At 37.6% G+C, this 24,836-nt stretch overlaps 1 pseudogene; it reads left to right on the forward strand.

Annotated features, from left to right (window-relative positions):
* LOC127081373 (flavonoid 3'-monooxygenase-like) overlaps positions 1 to 13,259 on the forward strand; it is a 32,813-nt pseudogene extending 19,554 nt beyond the window's left edge.
* Positions 13,260 to 24,836: the final 11,577 nt, after the last annotated feature.

The following is a 24,836-nucleotide window of genomic DNA, read 5'->3' on the forward strand; positions in this document are numbered from 1 at the left end:
CGGGTAAGTCATTCCCGCATCCAACAACTTGACAACTTCCTTTCTAACAACCTCCTTCATAGTAGGATTTAAGCGGCGTTGTGGTTGAGCTACCGGCTTAAAATCCTCTTCCATTAAGATCTTGTGCATGCAATAGGAAGGACTAATTCCTTTGAGATCGGAAAGAGTCCAACCCATGGCTTCTTGATTTTTTTTAGCACATTGATCAAACGGGCTTCTTCATCATTTGACAAAAGGTTGCTTATGATGACCGGCTTTGCTTCGGTCTCATCTAGGAATGCATACTTCAAAGTAGAAGGTAACATTTTCAATTTAATAGGCGCTTTTTCATCATTAACCTCCTTCTTCAAGTCTTCCTCCTCAACTTCCAACGGTTGTAGTTCGTTTAAACTATCAAGTTCCCTTAAGCATTCATCAAGAGCTTGCTCTTCTTCAACTGTGAAAACTTCAAATGAGTCATCAAGAGCTAACTCCATAGGAGATATCTCATGAATATGCTTAGAAACCTCCAAAATTGCCTCTTCGATCACATCGATGCGAAAGCTATCACTTCTATCTTTTGAATGCTTCATTGCTTTGAATAGATCGAAAGTAACTTCTTCATTTTGGACTCTCACCTTCATCAAACCGTCGTCAACGTCTATCATCATGCGCGCGGTTTTCATGAACGGTCGGCCCAGAATGAGCGGAGCATCATCATCCTCTTCCATATCAATAACAATAAAATCGACCGGGAAAAAGAATTTGTCGACTTTAACCAAAACATCTTGGGCTCCGCCATGAGGATGGGTAGTCGACTTATCGGCCAATTGCAAAGTCATCCGGATGGACTTAATTTCAATGTTGCCAAGCCTCTTTACAATAGACAATGGTATAAGATTAATGCTTGACCCCAAATCAATTAGTCCTTTTCCGACATAGATATCACCAATTTTAACCGGCAAAGTAACTCGTCTCGGATCAACCTCTTTTTTCGGAAGCGTCCTTTGAATGATTGCACTACAGCTCGCATCTAGGACAATGGTCTCCGGTTCCGTATACCTCCGCTTTTTTGTAAGTATGTCTTTCATGAATTTGGCATACTTGGGCATTTGCTCCAATGCTTCGGCAAACGGAATGTTGATTTGCAGTTGTTTGAAAATATCCATGAACCGGGCGTAATGCCGTTCATTCTCCCTTTTAAATGGAGCATGTGGATAAGGAAGGTTTTGGATTGGAGTAACGCTCACTACCTCCTTTCCTTTAGCAACTCTAGAACTTATCTCTCTTTTCTTTGTCACTTTCTCCACCATTACTTCATCACTCTTATTTTTCTCAATTTCCACACTTTCTTTCTTTTCAACTTCATCATTCTTTTTGTTCTTTTCAACTTCTTCCTCACTCCACTCCCCCACTTCACCATCAATATTATCCTCCAATATTTCCTCCTCATTTTTTTCTTATCCTCTCTTTGTTCACTCTCATCTCTTTTTTTATTCTCACTAATCAACTCCCTTCCACTTCTCGTCGTTATCGCTTTACAATGCTCTTTAGGATTTGTTTGCGTGTTCGCCGAAAAAGATGGACCGGGTTGTTGTTCTGCTAGTTGCTTAGCAAGTTGTCCAACTTGAGTCTCGAGATTTTTGATTGCCGCATCGTTGCTCTTTTGATTAGCCATTGACATTTGCATAAATTGTGTCAATGTCTCTTCTAACTTTGAAGTTACGACCGGAGGTTGTTGAGGTTGATAAGGATTTTGGGGAGGGTTTTGACGGCTAGAAGAACCACCCCCATAACCTTGGTTATGGTAATAGTTACTCCTAGGTTGGAACCCTTGATTCCCTTGGAAGTGTTGTTGTTGATTTTGAGGATGTGGTTGATAAGGTTGTTGTTGTTGTTGTTATCTCGGTTGGTAGTCTCGTTGGTTCGCCATGTAGTTTACTTCTTCGAACCCGGGAGGTGGACAAAATCCGGTGTCATGCTCACCTTTGCAAAGCTCACAACAAGCTATTTGTTTAGCTTTTGAAGGTTCTCTCAACTCTTTTATTTGCTGCGTTAAGAGTTCCACTTGTTGTGAAATGAGTTTGTTTTGGGCAAGAATGGCATCGTTCTTCCCAAGTTCAAGCACTCCCGGCTTCTTCAAAGAGTTGCCTCTACTTTGACTTTGGAGATCATTTAGAGCCATTCGATTTATGATATCTGTAGCTTCTTCGACGTTTTTAGACAATAAAGAACCACCCGAGGTAGCATCCAACAAATTCTTGCAATTTGGTTGAAGTCCATTTTTGAAAATATGGATTTGAGTCAATTCATCAAAACCATGCCCTTTACACTTCCGAAGCATGGATTTGAATCTTTCCCACGCCTCATTTAATGATTCGTTGGTTCCTTGTGAAAACACTGAGATGGCCGTCTTGGATTCCATGAACCGGTTGTGGGAGAAAAATCTTTTGATGAACTTCTCTTCCAACACGTTCCAATCTGTCATGACGGCAGGTGTTTGATCTAAGTACCAATCTTTTGCTTTGCCGAGCAAAGCGTGGGGAAATAATCTTTTGAACAACGGTAGCTCTTGAGCTTGATCAACTCCGGCCGCCAATGCTATCTCGTAAAATTTGGTGAGAAAAGCAAAGGGATCTTCATGGTCCATTCCGGTGAATGGACTTCCATATAGTAAATTAAGAGTTCCCGTCTTCATCTCGGCTTGCCTTCCCGTGTGGTTGGCAAACTGAGCAGTATTCCTTGGACTGTTTACACATGGAGTGGGAATGGGCGGTGGTTGTGGTGGTTCCATGATAGGTATGAACGGTGGTGGATGTGTGGTAGAAGAACTTTCTCCTTGTTCTTGTCGTTGTCTAGCTTGTTGCCTCCTTCGTCTCGTCCTGCTATTCAGCCTCCTTGCGGTTCTTTCGATCTCGGGATCAAAAAGAAGTTCGTCCATAGGAATCTGCCCTCGCATAAAACGAAAGTTGCACACTAAACCAAACAAATTACAAGCACAAGTCAAAAATTCGAAAGCTAAAAATTAAGCAACTATTGCGATGCTCACAATATCAATTCACAATCCCCGGCAACGGCGCCATTTTGTTGATTGTGTTTTTAAGTGTCGGGTTTTTATTATCGTCTCCATAGGGATTGTGAGATATCGCCGCCATTCGACAGTTGTTTCAATTCTTAACTCGTAGTAACAAGGGGGTTTTGGTTTTAGTCACGGTATCTTGCATAAAAGTGTGAGAAAATGCGGTAAAAGATTTGGTTTTAATATTTGAGAAATATTGCCAAAGTTAGGGTTCGACGATCACTTTGCATGTATATGTTCGATCAACAAAACTTATAAACTCCTTTAGATGATAAATTATTTCACAAAGTCCTCCCAATGTGTTTATCTCTAAACACATTGTGAGTTTTCCAATTTTGATCCATTGTTTATCTCTAACATAATCTATCAAAATTACAACTTTTTGGTTCAACTTTATGGTGAACAAAATCATTCATTACTATCTCTAGCTAACAAACAAGATTGGATGAAAACCTAGGTAAAGAGTTGGTAAACATCTCTCGATCATAAACCAACACAAAGAGTTTTCAATAAAACAAAGTTTTCACCATATATTCATCATTAAAGAGTTTACAAATGAAGATCATCTCATATATACACAAAGCTTATGACCATCTACATCTAACCTTGACAAAATGAAGAACTTAGCTACTCATTTTCATGGTAGCTTGGTCAACAAGTTTCGGAAGAAGGTTGATCAACATCCGAGTCGAATAATCGAGATTGGATGGGAATCCACCTTCTTTTTGTGAAAAATTGTTAAGAGATGAAGAGAAATGATTTCTAGGTCACAAAGTATATCTAGAGCAATGCTGGAAAAAATATCTAAAAAGTACAAAAGTATGGAAGTGTAAGGTATGGCTCCAAAAAGTAGCCCCTGCTACTTATAGTGCTGCTACTGAGTTGTCATGCTCGCTAGGCGAGTAGAATGGCTCGCCTAGCGAGCCCCAAAATGAGGCACCTTAGGCACCTGCGCCCAAAGAAATATCCTTTGCCATATTTGCATGTTCGCTAGGCGAACAAAACCTTCGTTAGGCGAAGCCCACGCTTCAACCTTCGCTCCAGCGAGCTTAAGAGGTTTTGCTACTGGAATTGCTCGCTGGGAGCTCGCTAATGGCTCGCCTAGCGAGTGAGTGCTGGTTACGCTTTTGACCAAGTCTGGACGTGTTCGCTGGCTGCTCGCCTAGCGAGTTTGTTGATGTTTGCTACTGTAAAATACTGGAGCTGTTCGCTGGGTGCTCGCCTAGCGAGCTTTTCGCCACAGCCCTCGCCTAGCGAGCAAGCTGATGAATGCATCCTTTTTTGGTCCTTTTGCCAACTTTCTTGTGCCTTCATTTTCTATTATTTCATGCCTAATTCCTGCACAATAACACACAAATCAAAGGTACCAAGATCGTTTTTCATTGTATTGCAATTCATCTAAAACAAAGGAGGTTTCGAACACTTTAGCAAGGAAATGGAGTGAAAGATGCCCATATTTGATAGCTCAAATAAGCATTTTTGGGTATCTAACAGTAGTCGACTTATCGGCCAATTGCAAAGTCATCCGGATGGCCTTCATTTCAATGTTGCCAAGCCTCTTCACAATAGACAATGGTATAAGATTAATGCTTGACCCCAAATCAATTAGTCCTTTTCCGACATAGACATCACCAATTTTAACCGGCAAAGTAACTCTTTTTTTGGAAGCGTCCTTTGAATGATTGCACTACAGCTCGCATCTAGGACAATGGTCTCCGGTTCCGTGTACCTCCGCTTTTTAGTAAGTATGTCTTTCATGAATTTTGCATACTTAGGCATTTGCTCCAATGGTTCGGCAAATGGAATGTTCACTTGAAGTTGTTTGAAAATATCCATGAACCGGGCGTAATGCCGTTCATTCTCCCTCTTAGATGGAGCATGTGGATACGAAAGCTTTTGGATTGGAGTAGCGCTCACTACCTCCTTTTCTTTAGCAACTCTAGAACTCCTATCTCTTTTCTTTTTCACTCCCTCCACCATCACTTCATCATTCTTATTCTTTTCGACTTCCACACTTTCTTTATTTTCAACTTCACCATTTTTTCGTCCTTTTCAACTTCTTCCTCGCTCCACTCCCCAAATTCACCATCAATACTATCCTCTATTATTTTCTCCTCATCATTTTTTTCTTCCTCTCTTTTTTCACTCTCATCTCTTTTTTTATTCTCACTAATCAACTCCCTTCCACTTCTCGTCATTATCGCTTTACAATGCTCTTTAGGATTCGTTTGCGTGTTCGTCGAAAAAGATGGACCGGGTTGTTGTTCCGCTAGTTGTTTAGCAAGTTGTCCGACTTGAGTCTCGAGGTTTTTGATTGTCGCATCGTTGCTCTTTTGATTAGCCATCGACATTTGCATAAATTGTGTCAATGTCTCTTCCAACTTTGAAGTCACGACCGGCGGTTGTTGAGGTTGGTAAGGATTTTGGGGAGGGTTTTGACGGCTAGAAGAACCACCCCCATAATCTTGGTTATGGTAGTAGTTAGTCCTTGGTTGGAACCCTTGATTCCCTTGAAAGGGTTGTTGTTGACAAAATCCGGTGTCATGCTCACCTTTGCAAAGCTCACAACAAGCTATTTGTTTAGCTTTTGAAGGTTCTCTCAACTCTTTTATTTGTTGATTTAAGAGTTCCACTTGTTGTGAAATGAGTTTGTTTTGGGCAAGAATAGCATCGTTCGTCCCAAGTTCAAGCAGTCCCGGTTTCTTCAAAGAGTTGCCTCTACTTTGACTTTGGAGGTCATTTAGAGCCATTATGTTGATGATATCAGTAGCTTCTTCGGCGCTTTTAGACAACAAAGAACCACCTGAGGTAGCATCCAACAAAGTCTTGCAATTTGGTTGAAGGCCATTTTTGAAAATGTGGATTTGAGTCAATTCGTCAAAACCATGTCCTTTGCACTTCCGAAGCATGGATTTGAATCTTTCCCACGCCTCATTCAATGATTCGTTGGTCCCTTGTGAAAACACGGAGATTGCCATTTTGGATTCCATGAAACGGTTGTGGGAGAAAAATCTTTCAATGAACTTCTCTTCCAACACGTTCCAATCCGTCATGACTGCAGGTGTTTGATCCAAGTACCAATCTTTCGCTTTGCCTAGCAAAGTGTGAGGAAATAATCTTTTGAACAACGGTAGCTCTTGAGCTTGATCAACTCCGGCCGCCAATGCTATCTCATAAAATTTGGTGAGAAAAGCAAAGGGGTCTTCATGGTCCATTCCGGTGAATGGACTTCCATATATTAGGTTAAGAGTTCCCGTCTTCATCTCGGCTTGCCTTCCCGTGTGGTTGGCAAACTGAGCAGTATTCCTTGGACTGTTGACACATGGTGTGGAAATGGGCGGTGGTTGTGGTGGTTGATCCATGATAGGTATGAAAGGTGGTGGATGTATTGTAGAAGAACTTTCTCCTTGTTCTTGTCGTTGTCTAGCTTATTTCCTCCTTCGTCTCGTTCTGCTATTCAGTCTCCTGGCGGTTCTTTCGATCTCAGGATCAAAAAGAAGTTCGTCCTCAAGAACCTGCCCTCGCATAAAACGAAAGCTGCACACAAAACCAAACAAATTACAAGTACAAGTCAAAAATTCAAAAGTTAAAAATTAAGCAACTATTGCGATGCTCGCAATATCAATTCACAATCCCCGGCAACGGCGCCATTTTGTTGAGTGTATTTTGAGTGTCGGGTTTTTGTTATCGTCTCCACAGGGATTGTGAGATATCGCCGTCGTTCGACAGTTGTTTTAATTCTTAACTCGTAGTAACAAGGGGGGTTTTGGTTTTAGTCACGGTAGCTTGCATAAAAGTGTAAGAAAATGCAGTAAAAGTTTTGGTTTTTCTATTTGAGAAAGATTGTCAAAGTTAGGGTTCGACGATCACTTTGCATGTATATGTTCGACCAACAAACTCATAAACTCCTTTAGATGATAAATTATTTCACAAAGTCCTCCCAATGTGTTTATCTCTAACACACATTGTGGGTTTTCCCATTTTGATCCATTGTTTATCTCTAACACAATCTATCAAAATGACAACTTTTTGGTTCAACTTTATCATGAACAAAATCATTCATTAGTATCTCTAGCTAACAAACAAGATTGGATGAAAACCTAGGTAAAGAGTTGGTAAGCATCTCTCGATCATAAACCAACACAAAGAGTTATCAATAAAACAAAGTTCTCACCATATATTCATCATTAAAGAGTTTACAAATAAAGATCATCTCATATACACACAAAGCTTATGATCATCTACATTTAACCTTGACAAAATGAAGGACTTAGCTACTCATTTTCATGGTAGCTTGTACAACAAGTTTCGGTTGAAGGTTGATCAACATCCAAGTTGAAGAATCGAGATTGGATGGGAATCCACCTTATTTTTGTAGAATATTATAAAGAGATGAAGAAAAATGAAGAAAAAGTGTTTCTAGGTTACAAAAAGTGATCCCAAGACAATCTGAAAAATATCTAAGTTTCCAAAAAGTACATCTCCAAAAAGTAGCCCTTGCTACTTATAGTATTGTTGTCTGACCTATCATGCTCGCTAGGCGAGCAGAATGATTCGCCTAGCGAGCCACAAAATAGGCCACCAGAAGTGCCTGCGCCCAGAAAATATCTAAGTCCAGATTTCACATGTTCGCAAGGCGAAGAAACCTTCGCTAGGCGAAGCCCACGCTTCCACCTTCGCTCCAGCGAGTTTAGATGGTTTTGCTACTGGAATTGTTCGCTGGGAGCTCGCTAGTGGCTCGCCTAGCGAGCAAGTGCTGGCTATGCTTTTGCCCAAGTCTGGTAGTGTTCGCTACCTCCTTCGCTGGGTGCTCGCCTAGCGAGTTTGCTGACTTTGCTGCTGTAAAATTCTGGGGATGTTCGCTGGAAGCTCGCTGGGTGCTCGCCTAGCGAGCACTTCGCCACAGCACTCGCCTAGCGAGCATGCTGATGAATGCTTCCTTTTCTTGGTCCCTTTGCCAACTTTCTTGTGCCTTCATTTTTTATTATTTCATGCCTAATTCCTGCACAATAACGCACAAATTAAAGGTACCAAGATTGTTTATCATTGTATTGCAATTCATCTAAAGCAAAGGCGATTCCGAACACTTTAGCAACAAAAAGGAGTGAAAGATGCCCACATTTGATAGCTCAAATAAGCACTTTTGGGCATCTAACAACTCTCCCCAACTAGATTCTTGCTTGTCCTCAAGCAAAGTATGCCTCTTGAAGGACAAGAGGATTTGCTTAAAGAAAAAGGTTTCTCCGATGTCGGATAAAACGGCTCAAACACAAGAAAATCAACCAGGCACAAGTTCCCAATGGTTAGAATAACATAATACACAAGAACTAAAACTTAATAGCAATGCGAAATATGTATCTATCCATAACAATATTATCTTGAATGAATCACCCTATCTCTCCTCTTCGAATAAGGATTGAAGAAATTACGCGTTTGCAACCGCGGGAATAATCTCACTCTCCAACAAACAATGAAGAAATCAATTCAATTCAATTCATACAATGTCTAACAATTATAAATGAAAATGCGGAAGCACGAAGATCACTAAGGACTTTTCGGTTGTAGCTTGGTTAGGTTTACAAACAAGGGTCATTTCTAAGGCTATTGAAAACGAACTTGCCGATGCAAAAGAGACATTCACTGTACATGTTATTTACACATCTCAACTTCGTTCCCTTTGTTTCTCATTTGAAACCTTCACAACTCTTATTTCACAACTCAATTTTTGTTTTTCACTATTTTTCTTCCAAGCAAGCATTCATTTTCATTTTCTCTATTTTTTTTCTTTTCTTTTACATCATATTTACAAAACAGACGTTTCTCTTTTCTAATTTTTTATTTTTTCAATGCTTGCTCGGTTTTTCAAGAGTTGTGGCACTTACCGATTCTCTTTTTCGTTCTCCCCAACTTATTTCTTACTCACCCTAAGTGAATGCTCTTGACTTTTTACGGCAAAAGAACAATTATCAAAATTTCCCGGGTTTCAAGAAAAAAAGATTTTTGACATCTCGCTTTATTTCAAGTTGAGATTCAATTGTTTAAGCTCAAAGGGGTTAACGAATACTCTCTCTGCTCACGGGTAAGTTGTATTTGGAACTGGTTGTGCTCATAAGAAAACAAACGCCTTGATCATTTCTAATTGCTTCCACAAATTCACAATAATAAAAGACAAAGCATGAATCAAATGAATCAACAAAGTTTATTAGAATCCAGCATTTAAGTGTACAATGGAGGTTTCCTCACAATTTGTGGTTTGAAGTCCTAGATGAAACATTCATTCAATTATGTTGCAAAAAGAAAAATATTCAACTACGAAAAGAGTAAAGTTCTTAATGCATTCTAAAATTCTAACCGGAGGTAACCATGTACCTTAGCATTATTCGCTTGTTATTTTTATCATTGCCATCCAAGCTCGGATGCACCTTCATTGGGTACTTCTTTTGAGGAGCAACCAATCTAGAAGGTTTGACACTCAAGAGCCAAAAAATTATTAAAACAAAAGAAATTTAAACCAAACACAATACTTTAAAAACATAAACAATAACTATTACTTAAAAATTTTTAAAATGTGCGTGGGGGACAAAACACCCCAAAAGTACATAACCAAAACCAAAATACAACAAATCTGAAAATATAATAAAATAAAACAAACTTAGCCCTCAAAGGACTCAAAACCCTCATCACTACCAGCTTCAGAATCGGTAGCATCATCACTATCATCATCATCGTCATCACCATCCTCAGCACCACCAGTAGTATCAGCACCAGAAGCACCGGCACCCGCCCCTTCTCCGAAAATAGGCTTGTCCACAGGTCAGCTAGCGTGCTGCAGAAACTGCTCACGCGTCATCATCGAGTGCTCAGCGGAGGGGTCACGCACCTGCAACTGTAACAGCTGCATAGAATCATGAATATCAAGCATGGCGCGCTGAGTTGCCGCCATCCAATCCCAATTATAGTTGCAGACAGCCTGCTGGAAAGGATCGGATCCCTGAGCAAAAGTACTAGGACCATCAGAAGTCCCGGTAACATCAGCAGTTGAACTACTCCTTAAGTTCTTCGGTTTGCAGTACTTGGCCACATATCTGTCGTCGATAGCTGGAAGGATCCTCACTTGACTCCGGGAGGGTAGCTTCACCCTCGAATGTTGGCACAATGCCATGATGAGACACGGGAAAGCAAGGGGACAGTTAACTCGTGCCCCCGACTTTATCCCGCTCTCAATCACAGACTTCAACTCTAAAGCAATTATCCTCGCCACATCAATCTGGATATTCGTGAGAATGCAGTGAACCAAGTGTGCCACTGGGATCGGCACGGTTGAGGTGTGAGACTTGGGTTTTATATTAGTCAGAACCAACATAAGGATCAGCTGAGCCATGGGAATCATGTCTTCCCTATGGTATCTCATCGGAACCCCAGATGTGTTCAACTCAACTGATTTCCCTTCAAATAGCAGGGCAGCAGAAATTGAATCGGTATCTCTGTGTAGCCTCAAATCCCGATGGTAAGTGTCTCTTTCATTTTCCCCCAGATGGAGCGGTTCACCCAGAACACGGTTGACTGTATCCCGATCGAAAGCAACTGTACGGCCGGACACTCTAGTCGTCCATATGAATGGCTCGTCGTCGTTCGGTAGTGCGTTCGCGTAGAACTCACGCACTATTTCGATGTCATAATGCTCAAGGGGAGATATCAACCGGTCCCACTTCTTGCTATGAATCAACCCGGCAAATGTACGGTAGGTGCCTTCGGGGTTGATTATAAATCTCTTTTCTGGCAAAAAAATTCTCTTTTCTAAAGCCACATAGCAAGCGGCCTGCTTTGCCCCGACAAATTTGTCGATGTCGAACTGTATGGGCACGGTACAGGAAGTGCTCCCGACCTTTCTCTTTTTCGAAATGCTGGACTTGGATGCCATCTGATTTGAGATCTGTTGAATTTGAAATACACAGGAGGTTAGGGTTTGCAAAGCAATGTTAGGGTTTGAGTGAGAATGAATGTTAGAGTGATTGTGAGTTCTGGAGTTCAGAGTTCGTGAGTGCAACACTTTAAAAATGGTTTTTAGGCCCAAAAGGGTGGCCTGCTGAAAATTAAATGGGTTCTGCCACGCAGCGCTCGCTACTGCTTCGCCTAGCGAGCAGCTAGCGAGCATGACAGCATTTTGATTTTTCAAAACAGCATTCCAAGCACATATCAGTAAGGTTTATCAATTGGAACCCCAATACCACACAACAGAAAGCTTTTAAATACTTACAATGTTGGGGTGCCTCCCAACAAGCGCTTGTTTAACGTCGGATAAGCTCGACGGTTCGATGCTCACAGAGGAGCATCCAAGGAAATAGCACAGCTCCCGCGATCCACATGACCGCCGAGATAAACCTTCAAACGTTGGCCATTTACCGTCCAACTCTCTTTCTTTTCCATGTCCTCAATGACAATAGCTCCATATTCCTTGACTTCTTTGACCCGAAATGGCCCAGACCATTTAGATTTCAATTTTCCGGGGAATAGCTTCAACCTGGAATTGAACAATAGGACCAACTGTCCGGGCAAAAATTCCTTATTTCGAAGCTTTTTGTCATGATATTTTTTTACCTTTTCTTTATACAACCAACTCGAGTGATATGCGGCATTGCGCATCTCTTCCAACTCAAGCAGTTGCACTTTCCTTTTTTTTACCGGCCAAATCCTTATCAAAATTTAATAATTTCAGGGGCCACAATGCTTTGTGCTCCAATTCAACCGGCAAATGGCTAGTTTTACCAAACACCAATTGAAAAGGAGTTAGCCCAATTGGAGCTTTAAAAGCGGTACGGTATGCCCATAACGCTTCATCCAATTTTTGTGACCACTCTTTTTTCGAATTTGACACGGTTTTTTCAAGAATTCTCTTAATCTCACGATTAGAGACTTCGGCTTGACCATTAGCTTGTGGGTGATACGGAGTCGTCACTCTATGTGATACACCGTAATGTTTTAAAACGTTTTCTAACGGTGCATTACAAAAGTGTGACCCTCTGTCACTAATCAACACTCAGGGGGTTCCGAAATGGGAAATGGGAATCCACCTTCTTTTTGTAGAATATTGTTAAGAGATGAAGAAAAATAAAGAAAAAGTGTTTCTAGGTTACAAAAAGTGATCCCAAGACAATCTGAAAAATATCTAAGTTTCCAAAAAGTACATCTCCAAAAAGTAGCTCTTGCTACTTATAGTACTGTTGTCTGAGCTGTCATGCTCGCTAGGCAAGCAGAATGGTTCGCCTAGCGAGCCCCAAAATAGGCCACCTGAAGTGCCTGCGCCCAGAAAATATCTAAGTCCAGATTTCACATGTTCGCTAGGCGAAGAAACCTTCGCTAGGCGAAGCCCACGCTTCCACCTTCGCTCCAGCGAGTTTAGATGGTTTTGCTACTGGAATTGTTCGCTGGGAGCTCGCTAGTGGCTCGCCTAGCGAGCAAGTGCTGGCTGTGCTTTTGCCCAAGTCTGGGAGTGTTCGCTACCTCCTTCGCTGGGTGCTCGCCTAGCGAGTTTACTGACTTTGCTGCTGTAAAATTCTGGGGATGTTCGTTGGAAGCTCGCTGGGTGCTGGCCTAGCGAGCACTTCGCCACAGCACTCGCCTAGCGAGCATGCTGATGAATGCTTCCTTTTCTTGGTTCCTTTGCCAACTTTCTTGTGCCTTCATTTTCTATTATTTCATGCCTAATTCCTGCACAATAACGCACAAATTAAAGGTACCAAGATCGTTTATCATTGTATTGCAATTCATCTAAAGCAAAGGCGGTTTCGAACACCTTAGCAACAAAAAGGAGTGAAAGATGCCCATATTTGATAGCTCAAATAAGCACTTTTGGGCATCTAACAGTGACCCAAAACAATGGGCTGATCCATTAGAGTTCAAGCCCAAAAGATTTTTACCGAGTGGTGAAAAATGCGACATTGATGTTAAGGGAAATGATTTTGAAGTTATACCTTTTGGTGCAGGACGTAGAATATGCACGGGGATGAATCTTGGAATTCGTATGGTTCAACTTCAAGTTGCTACTTTGGTTCATTCGTTTGATTGGGAGCTTGAAAATGGAGTTAGTGGAGAAAATATAAAAATGGATGAAGCTTTTGGGTTGGGTATTATGAGAGTTGTGCCATTATCAGTGCATCCTAAGTGTAGGCTCTCACCACATGTGTATTCATCTTGTTTATGATTTTGAAAGTTTGTGTTTTGAATTTAATTCTCTTATGCTTTATTATAATAATGTAAATAAATGGGGACTGAAAGTATAATAGTGTGTGATGATCCTAAAAGGAAAAAGGTGTAACTTCATTTGGTTTGATTATGTCTTTGTGTTTCAAACTATAATATGAATATATATGCTTTTATTTATGGTGGAAATTCACAATATAGTCTGATTTCTCCTCTGAAATTTATGCTTTTACAATTGTTGTATATTTCTCTTTTCTCTTAAAAACAAAACATCGACAGTCTTTTCTCTCTCGTCTCGTTGTTGTTTCCTTGTATGGTTTCACTCTTATTTTCTCTTTATTTTTTTTCGATGTCTATAACTCATTGTTTATGCATGTGTTAACTAATAAGTCATGTGTTAAATGTTTGTATTTATATGTTTTTGCAATTGGCTAGTGATTATTTTGTAAAAACACATTTGTTAATCATTAGAATCTAGGCAAAATAGTATTTTCCGTCCCATATGTTTAGCGTGGGGTTCAGTTTGGTTCCTTAATTTTTAAAAGGCTCATTTTCGTTCCTCAACTGTATTAAATGTACCACGTTTATTCTTTGCACACAAAACACAGTAACGATGTTAAACGTGAAAGTGTTAAGAGTCGTGTCAGCTTCATATAGGATATCTTCTTCATGTGAATTACGGTTTCGTACATTTTGCATTTTTCCTTCATCTTCTTCACTCGTGGACGCCATCTTCGTCATGTGAGTTAGGGTTTTGTGCATTTTGTCTTCATCTTCTTCGGTAATCTATTGTTCACGTTGAACATCTATTGTGAAGAAGTGAGTCACACTTTCGAATCTATTATGAAGAAGTGAGTTACAGTTCCGAATCTATTGTAAAGAAGTGAGTTATAGTTGCATTCATATTCTTTCTGTAATCTATGAATAATGGCTCATAAAAGTTATACTCCATCGCAAAAGGGGTCTAGGTACGGTGGAGAAGTAAGTTACAGTTTTGAATCTGGGTTTAATTCTTCTTCTTCGAAAAATCAATGGAGACCTAACTGTTGGTGTGGTGATTTTACTGTACTCATAAGGGAAAAAACAGTCAAAAAATTTGGGAAGCAATTTTGGGGATGTCCATATTATAAGGTATGATCTATCTTGTTAAGTCTACAATTTCAATTTTACATAGTGGGTAATGTTGTACGTAACCTGTGCAGGGGAATACAAGTAATGGATTTGATTATTTTGATTGGTTTTATGCTGAAGTGAAAGATGACAGGGACATGTTTATCAAGAATAAAAAAAAAGGTTAAAAATCTTAGCAAAAGAGAATGAAGATCAACCTCAGAAATTGCTTAAATCTGAAGGATTAATTGAAGAACTTGAGGGGGCTCTCAATAACACAATGAAGTGGAAGACATTTTGGAGAAATTCATTTTTTGTTGCTTTAAGTGTATTAATCTACAATTTGTTAATGTAATTGTACAATAAAATGAAATTGAATTGTTCTATGGGATGAATGAATTGTATTTCTACAATATTGTTTTATGAGATCAATGAAATGAAATTGTGCAATGTTGGTTATCATCTGGTATAGTTACTAGTTTAATTTGTATATCAAAATGAACATTATAACCGGTTTCATTGCATTATAACCTAACTGGTATAATTTGTAACTTAACTGGTTATAATTTGCATTATAACATAACTGGACAAATTGGTATAATTTAGTTGTTATAATTTGTATATTTGGCCACAATAGAATATTGGCAAGATATGTCTTTCATTGCACCATAACTGGTTTCATTGCACTATAACATAATTGGTATAATTTGTAACTTAACTGGTTATAATTTGCACTATAAGCTAACTAGACAAATTAGTATAATTTAGCTGTTATAATTTGTATATTTGGCCACAATAGAATATTGGCAAAATATGTTTTTCATTGCTCCATAACACAATTCCCATATAAGGGTTACAAAACATAGTACCAAAACATACCTAAAACATAATGCCTAAACATAGTACCAGAATAAGTGACATTACATACCTAAGACAACACATTGTACCAAAACATAGTATCAAAATATGTGACATTACAGACCAAAATATGACCTAAAAGATCATAATATAAATATCTACTTTTCTTCTTGCTTGCTTGAGATGAAGTGAGCCTAGTTGTAGGGCCTGCCACATTCCTTGATGCAGATAACCTAGTTATAGAGTATGAGCCTGACATTGTTGTGTTTGAGCCTGAGACTGAGCTGGTTGCGTCTAAGCCTGAGATTGTTGTGTCTGAGAATGAGTTGGTTATGTCTGAGCTTGATTTCCATGAGTTTGAGCCTGAGACTGTTGTGTTTGAGACTGAGTTGGTTGTGTTTGAGATTGAGCTGGAGTTCCTTGAGCCTGAGACTGAGCTGGTGGATACTTGCAAGTAAGCTTGTTATGACCAGTTTTTTTGCACTTACTGCATTTAATATGTAGTCCAGTCCTCCTCAGTTTGTGATCAGAGCCTTCAATTTCACCTTGCTCCAAATTCCTTTTCTTTTTTTTCCTTCCTGGCATTTTTCTAAAAATTGGTAGATGCACATCATTATATATTTCCTTTCCCAGAGGTTGGAGCCATTAACAGGGTAGATAAAATGGTTGTATACCTCCTGATATTTTCCTTTTTTGTACATATCTAGTATGTAACTTTCTACCTTGAAACTTATGTGTTTCATGGAAGAAATTACATGCACACATGGCAAGGATGCCAGCTGCCATTTCCTACATGCACAACCTTGATTACAAGTTGATAATGAACTTATCTCCAGCATTTTCAAGGTGCCTAACCTGAAAGATATGCTCAGCAGACATTCTGGAAAACAATAGATAATCTTAGCAAACATTACATTATGAGTATTCATAACATGGCATTATGAGTATAAATAACATAACATTATGAGTATACCTTACAATACACATGTTAGTGTATTCACTAATCCTTGCAATCCTAATAACCAAAACATTACATTATGAGTATACATAACATAGCAGTTTATAAAGTACCCAAACATAGCAGTTTGTAAAGTACCTCTTCATAATGTTGGGCAAGATGTCATCATCAGTAAGGTTTGCAAATCTCATTCTATTTTTTGCCCACCTTTCCATTATGTATGTTCTGACCTCTTCTAGCATTGTCATTATAGGATTATCTCTTGCTTTAATAATAACACTATTGAAGGCCTTCGACATGTTGTTCAACATGTTATCACACTTAGAGATTATCTTGAATTGAGATTTGCTCCAAAACCTAGGAGGTGTTTTCATCATGTGCTTGAACTCTTCCTCATTAACATCTCTCATTTATCTCATTTCCCTTTCCCAAGATTGTGAATATCTCCTACCTCAAATCCCCATTAACAACAACATTAATATCTCCTACAAATGAACACTCTTATGTACCTTACATAAATCAACTATCTCTTGGATAGCTTTATCATCACTCAAAGTAAACAAACCAATTATTGGGTCCTTGTATATTACTGTTCCAGATTCCTTATATCCCATTTCTTTAACAATCCCTAACACCCCAAAATAACTCCGCTTATCAATATCACACTTCACCTCAGCAATTGAACCCCTATAACTTGACTCATCATCACCTTCGGGAAAAAAACATGGTGTATAACTACATGCACATATTCATCCATAATATACCTAAAAATTACAACATTTTGAATTAGGAACACAAAACCCTAAATACATGACAAACCCTAAAATGAAAACCCAGATGAACCCTAAAATAGAATTGGGTGAAGATTAAAAAGAAGAAAAATAACATTACCAGTATTCTCTTTAAAAATTCATTTTCTTCGTGCTTTCTTCGTTCTTTAAAGGTTCACTTTCTTCATTCTTCAACAGTTCGTTGTTCTACAGAGTGAGGTTTGAGGGAACTTCAGAGAAATATGAGAAAGATGAGAAATATGTGTTTGAGAGAACTTCATAGAAATGTGAGGTTTTATGTATTACATTGTCAGGTCATCATAAACTAATACACGTGTGTGCCATCTTTGCATCTCAATTGACTTTGACTAACGTTTTGGGCGGTAAGGATAAACATGAACCACTTTGAATAACTGGGGGATCAAAATGGTCATTTTTAAATTAAGGGACCAAAATGAATCATACACAAAACATAAGGGACGAAAAAAGGTATTAAGCCTAGAATTGATAAAACATGTGATAATGTCGTCGCCTAGTTCAATCTTCTTTTTGGCGATTTTGTTCGTTTTATATGATACTTCTGTTGTTGTTTTAATTAGCTTAATATGAATTAAGGGATGGTGTTATTTGTAATTCATTTCAGTTGCATTTAGAGTTAATTTGCGTTTAAAGTCTGAATTTGAATTTCATTTGAGACTTTGATAGTATATAAGGTTAGTTGTGACAGAATCTGATATATTCAATTTTCATCCAAAAAGTTAGTTATAGTTTTCTCTCTCTTTCTCTTCCATCATATTATTCATCTTCAACCTTATCCTCCAACAATTGGTATCTAGAGCTCAAGTTCTAATTCAGATCGAGAAACACGAGTGTACGTGAGGCGTGTGTGATTGATTTTGTGTCTAAAATTCACAGTGGGTTGAAGTTCGAAATTAGAACATAATCACATTTCTTGATTCTAAGGGATTCTGAAACACGGGTGATAGCGAGATTTGAGTGAATTTTCACAAGAACAAAGATGAACAGTGGAAACAGTAGCTTGAACACAAAACATCCAGTCTTTGATGGAAATAATTGGAACCGATGGATGATTCAGATGCGTGTGTTGTTTGGCGCTCAAGATATTCTTGATCTCGTCAATGAAAGTTACATAAATGTTGCAGCAGATGCAACTAAAGCACAAAGAAACACGCATAGAGAGGTGATGAAAAAGAATCAGAAGGATTTGTTCAATATCCATCAGTGTATGGATCTTAATGTGTTTGAGAAGATCGATGATTCAACAACGGTGAAGGTTGCGTGGGACACACTAGTACGATGCTATGGAGATGATGCATCAGTGAAGAAGGTGAAGCTTTAGTCTCTATGTAAGCGGTATGAGAATCTCAACATGAAGAACAATGAGAAGGTACATGATTACATCTCCAGAGTGATTCTGATCACAAATGAGACAAAATCTTGTAGAGAGACTAGACTCTCTCTGAACAAGTAATCATTGAAAAGGTATTTAGGTCACTTACTCCTTGGTTTGATTAAATTATTGTATAAATTGAACACTCTAAGGACCTTACCACCATGAGAGTTGAAGAGTTGCATAGCAGTCTAGAGGCACAACAGTGGTGTCTGACTGAGAGAAGCTCTGAAAGAGAGGTAGAGTAGGCTCTAAAAGCATCTTCTGGTAAGAAAAATCAGAAGCATTCTTGCTCAGAGGCTAAGAAAAGACATGGTAGTGGTTATTAGAAGTCAGAAGTCTCCAACTCTGATGAGAAGAAACACCGAAAGGGAAAGGGGAAGTTTGACAAGAAGAATGTCAAATGATACTATTGTAATAAGTTTGGCAATTTTACTGTTGATTGTTGATCAAACAAGGAAAGGAAATCAGAAGAAGCAAACGTAGCCAAAAGAGAGTATGATGATGAACTTATGATATTTATGACTTATGTATCTGATGATGGATATTTGGTAGACTGGTGGTATACGGACATTGGTTGCTCAAATCATCTAACTAGAAACAAATAATGGATGATTAACTTTGACTCTAGAAAGAGGATAAAAATAAGATGTGTTAATGATAAGTATTTGAATGCTGAAGGAATGAGAAATGTCAAAGTCCGAGTGAAGAATGGAAAAATTGTTCTGATCAAGGATGTTTGGTATGTTCCTAACATGAAGAGAAATATGATGAGTGTAGGTCATCTAATAGAGAAAGGTTTCTTAGTTACTATGAAGGATAATCTCTTGAAGTTGTATGATTCTGATCAGAAGTTGATTATGCAGTCTGAACATGGAAGCAACAGAACATTCAAGGTGAATGTGGAAATAGTTGAAACTAAATGTCTTAGTGCAGAAGGTGCTGAAGGTGACAGTGACTTATGGAACAAGAGATTGGGGCTTATGAAATTGTGAAACTGGTTAATGGAATTCTTTAAAATGTGAAGCCTAAGAAGTCATGTCAGATATGCATGAAAGACAAGTAACCTAGATTGTCACTTGCATCAGAAATGGCTCCAAAAGTAAAACATGTGTTTAGGAGCGATGTATTTTGATGTATGTGGACCATTTGAAGTGTCTCCACTTGGAGGAAACAAGTCATTTGTGGATGGGTTCACAAGAATGACATTGGTAGCACTCATCAAGTTTAAGCATGAAGTGTTTCTTGAGTTTCAGAAGTTCTGGTGAAGGTGAAAAAACAAAGTGGTCAGAAGCTGAAAATTCTCAAAACTGATGGTGGATGTGAGTACAACTCTACAGAGTTCAAGAAATATTGTGAGGAGAATGGAACAGAGCATGAGGTTACTTCTCCATACACTCCTCATCATAGTGGTCTTGTTAAAAGAAGAAACATTACTTTGCTTGATATGAAAATGAGCATATTGAAGGAGAAGAAGCTCCATCACTCCTTGTGGGGAGAAGTTATTTTCACTGCAGCATATGTGCTCAACAGATGTCCAACCAAGAAGCTGGAGAAAATTGTTCATTTTGAGAAGTGGGTTGGATATAAGTAAAGTATTAGTCATTTGAATGTGTTTGGTTTTGTTTGTTATAAACATGTCCTAGATGCTAAGAGAAACAAGTTGGATGATAAAAGCATAGTTATGTTATTTGAGGGTACCACGGTATAAGTGCTTATAAGCTCTATTGTTCTGACACTAACAAAGTTGAATTCATCAGAGATGTCATTATGAAGGAAACATAAGTGTGGGATTGGAAAAAGTCTTAATCCAACTATGGTGTAGATTTAACACCTGAGTTAACTTCCGAAGATATTTCAGACTCTAAAGGAGATTATGCCTCTGAGGATGAGTCAGAGTCTAAATGTGACTTTGATGCTGAAGAAAAGTCAGAAGGCGAATCTGACTCTGAAGGTGATTCTAATTTTGATCCATATTCTGATGATGATCTAGACTCTGGTGGTAATCATGCCTTTTAAGGTGGTCCAACCTATGAAGGTAGTCCAGCATCTGAAGTTGATTCTGAACAAGTTCAGAGGCCACAAGGAAACATACAAATACCAAAAGTATTTGTAGAGTTTGACATGTTGCAAGATACTGAGATAGGCTTTGAAGGGGAAGTCACTCAGTGTGCCATGTTGGTAGACTCTGAACCAGATAGTACTTTAGAAGCTCTCAAGAAGAAGGTGTGGTTGAAGGCCATGAAAGAAGAACTTGAGGCTATAGAAAGAAACAATACTTGGGAGTTGACTGAGCTTCCAAAGAACACGAAAGTCATCAGTGTGATATGGGTTTATAAGTTAGAACTAAAGCCAAATGGATCAATTGACAAACGCAAAGCAAGGTTAGTAGCTAGAAGATTCCTATAGAAATATATATTAGATTACTTTTAGGTGTTTGTCTTGTATCTAGACATAAAACAATCAAATTGGTGATTATTATTGCTGCTAATAGAAATTGGTCTTTGATGTATTTAGATGTAAAATCTACATTTCTGAATGATCCTTTACAAGAGGAAGTTATGTATCACAACCTCCTGGATTTTTTAAAAAGAATCAGGAAGGGATGGTGTACAAGTTGTATAAAGCCTTGTATGGAGTGAAACAAGCTCCTAGAGCTTGGAAATTGAAAATTGATTCAATTTTCAAGCTTCAAGGATTTAGAAAATGTGAGATGGAGTATGGTGTTTATGTTCAGCATACATATGATAGCACTATAATTTTGGTGTGTCTCAATGTTGATGACATATTACTAAGAGAGAGTTCTTCATAAGAGATAGCTAAGTTCAAGAAAGTGATGATGAATGAGTTTAAGATGACTGATCTAGGAAATATGACATATTTTCTAGGGATGGAGATTATGTACTCTAATAAGGGTATAATCTTCCATCAACTGAAGTATGAACTTGAGCTTCTGAAGAGATTTGAGCTAACAAATTACAAGTCTGAAATCATACTTGCTGAAACAAATCGCAAGCTATATTTTGATGTTAATGGTGATGATGTAGATGCTACAACTTTTAAATAGTTGGTGGGCTCGTTGAGATATCTTTGTAATACCATACTTGACATTTTCTATGTAGTTGGAATTTTAAGTAGGTTTATAAACAAACCAAAATGGACACATTACTAAGTTGTTGTCAGGATATTGAGGTATATTAAGAGGACTCTAAAGTATGGAGTTTTGTTCCCTTCTAATGTTGAATCTGATTTAGAGTTGATATGTTATTCAGGCTCTGATTAGTGTGGAGACAGAATTGACAAAAGAAATATTTATGGATATATCTTCAAGTATCTGGGAGGTCCTATTTCTTGGTGCGCCAAGAAGCAATCAGTGGTTGCATTGTCAACCTGTGAAGCTGAGTACATTGTAGGTGCTTTGACTGCTTGTCAAGCTATTTGGATTCTAAACTTGTTGCATGATCTAAAGAATAAGGTGAGCAAGCCTGTGAAGTTGATGATTGACAACAAATCAGTTATAGCCTTGCCAAGAATCCAATGTTGCATAGAAGAGATTTGAGCTAACAAATTACAAGTCTGCAATCACATCTGCTGAAACAAATCACAAGCTAGATTTTGATGTTAAGGGTGATGATGTAGATGCTACAACTTTTAAACAATTGGGGGGCTCTTTGAGATTTCTCTGTAATACCATACTTGACATTTGCTATGTAGTTGGAATTGTGAGTAGGTTTATGAACAAACCAAAATGACCACATTACTAAGTTGTCAAGATACTGAGGTATATTAAGGGGATTCTAAAGTATGGAGTTGTGTTCCCTTCTAATGTTGAATCTGATTCAGAGCTGATATGCTATTCAGACTTTGATTGGTGTGGAGACAGAATTTATAAAAGAAATACTTATGGATATATCTTCAAGTATCTGAGAGGTCTCATTTCTTGGTGCGCCAAGAAGCAACCAGTGGTTGCATTGTCAACATGTGAAGCTGAATACATTGCAGGTGCTTTGACTGCTTTTCAAGCTATTTGGATTCTAAACTTGTTGCAGGATCTAAAGATTAAGGTAGGCAAGTATGTGAAGTTGATGATTGATAACAAATCAGCTATAGTCTTGCCAAGAATCCAATGTTGCATGGAATAAGCAAACACATTGACACAAAGTGTCTCTTTTTGAGAAATCAAGTTCAGAGTGGAGAGCTTGAAGTTGTTCACTATAGCACTCAGAAGCAGCTGACAGATATTTTAACCAAAGCAGTTATCATTGAACGATTTATCCATTTTAAGGATGGAATTGGTGTTATTGTTTTAATTAGTTGAATATGAATTAAGGGATGGTGTTAATTGTAATTGATTTCGGTTGCATTTAGAGTTAATTTGTATTTAGAGTTTGGATTTGAATTTCATTTGAGACTTTGATAGTATATAAGATTAGTTGTAACAGAATCTGATATGTTCAATTTTCATTCAAAAAGTTAGTAACAATTTTCTCTCTCTTTCACTTCCTTCATCTTCAACTTTGTGCTCCAACAACTTCTAATCATATTTGTTTTGATTTATGTTGGTACAATTAATTTATTTGTGTTTATTCTAATATATAGTGTCCAACAACTTCTAAACATATTTGTTTTGATTTATGTTGGTACAATTAATTTATTTGTGTTTATTCTAATATATAGTGCTTTTTTTAATCATTATATTGTGATTAGATTGTAAAATTTGAAAATAATCAAATTATCATGCCTTCAAGGTAAGAATGAAAACATTTTATCTATATTGAAATTTGTTTAGCTGATTTTTACCAATACTCTGTCTGTTTTGAAATAAGTCTGGTTTTGTTTGTTTTAATAGACTGTGCACCCTGATGAGGATTAGACTTAACAAAATTGTTTTAAGTTTTTAAAGACTTGCTATAGATTAGTCGTATTTTAAACATGTGGAAAAATAAATAGAAGTTCTATTTAACCACGATATAATCGTATAGAATATTTTATAAAACACTATTTAACCACAATTCAACTATATTAAATTTTAATTTAGGTGCAGTAATCCGTCTTACACACTTAAAGACGTCCTAAAATTCAATTAAGTAAAATTTCGATAACAATAAGAAATAGAACAAAAAAGGACTGCATTATTTGCATTATTTAAAGAGACAAACTTTGACAAAAAAAAATTCTCAGCACTTGGATTTACATTTACATTGATTTCAAAATATAATATTTTAATTTTTAACTTTAGGGATTGAAGTGAAGCTTACTTAGATTTTTGAATATCAAATATATTTACAACTATGAAGTTGCATGTCTCTAACACATTCAGGGGGAGAACCCCAATACGGTTTTGTTTTTTGTCTTATCGCTTTCGTTTATTATTGTTTATTGAGTCTTCTTCATGATTGGATATTTTTTAATTAAGTTTTGAATTGATTTGTTTTTAGCATGCATTATTCAATTGGTATAATATTTGAATTTGATCATAATATTTTTAGCCAATTGGTTGAATTAGTGGAAGAAGAACCATATGTGTTGTTGATTCAAGTTGGGTTGAAAGGAAAATATCAGAGTATTTTGAATATGATGAAAAATTGAGATTTTGCGTGCATGAGTCAAATCATGTATATGTCCTGACTCGAATCACTATTTTAACTTGATTCAAATTAGGAAGCTTTGTGACTCGAATCACAAGTTTCACCTGATTCGTATCAGATAGATCTGGGTCACCCATGCTTCATTTGATTCGAGTCAGACTATGCTTGACTCGAATCAGACAGTTTTCACATTTTTCTATTTGACTTTGTCCAAATTGACTCGAATCAGATTTTGTACTTGATTCGAATCATGAGTCTCCCTGACTCGAATCAGGGTTATAAGGTGGCCCGAATCACACGAAAAATAGGTCAAATTCTTTATGTTTTCTTATTCCACTCCACTTGCTCATTTAACTGAAATCATGAAATATTCTTGACTCGAATCTAACTAACATTTTTCATCCATTTTTGTGCTTAATCTCAAACACATATAAATTCATCTTGTCATCTTAATTTTAGAAAGACAATTTCATAATCTGCATTGCAATTTTGTGAAATCAACATCCTCTCATTTTTGAAAACTCAAAAACTCTTGCAACAGAAATTCTTTCATCTTCAACCTTTAGTTTTAATTTCAAATCTTGATAATGAGAGATTTGTAATTTATTGAAGGAGACACTGTCTTGAAACTAATTGTTCTTGAAAGTTTTGTAAGATTTTTTAAGAAGCTTGCAGGATTGAGATTGTTCTAATTGATGGTGACAAATTCAAGCGGAAAAAAAAGAGGTTTTTTTCTTTAGCTAACCTTGGTAATGACTGTACGAAAGGCTACGGATAAAACAGATAAATTGATGTGATCAATAGATGATTGCCACACACAAAGACTATGAGCAAAGTGGTGCTGAAAAATTCAAAAACGAAAACCAAGTAAAGATTTCACATA

This window comes from Lathyrus oleraceus, chromosome 5, assembly GCF_024323335.1.
Source record: "Lathyrus oleraceus cultivar Zhongwan6 chromosome 5, CAAS_Psat_ZW6_1.0, whole genome shotgun sequence".
Taxonomy (NCBI): Eukaryota; Viridiplantae; Streptophyta; class Magnoliopsida; order Fabales; family Fabaceae; genus Lathyrus; species Lathyrus oleraceus.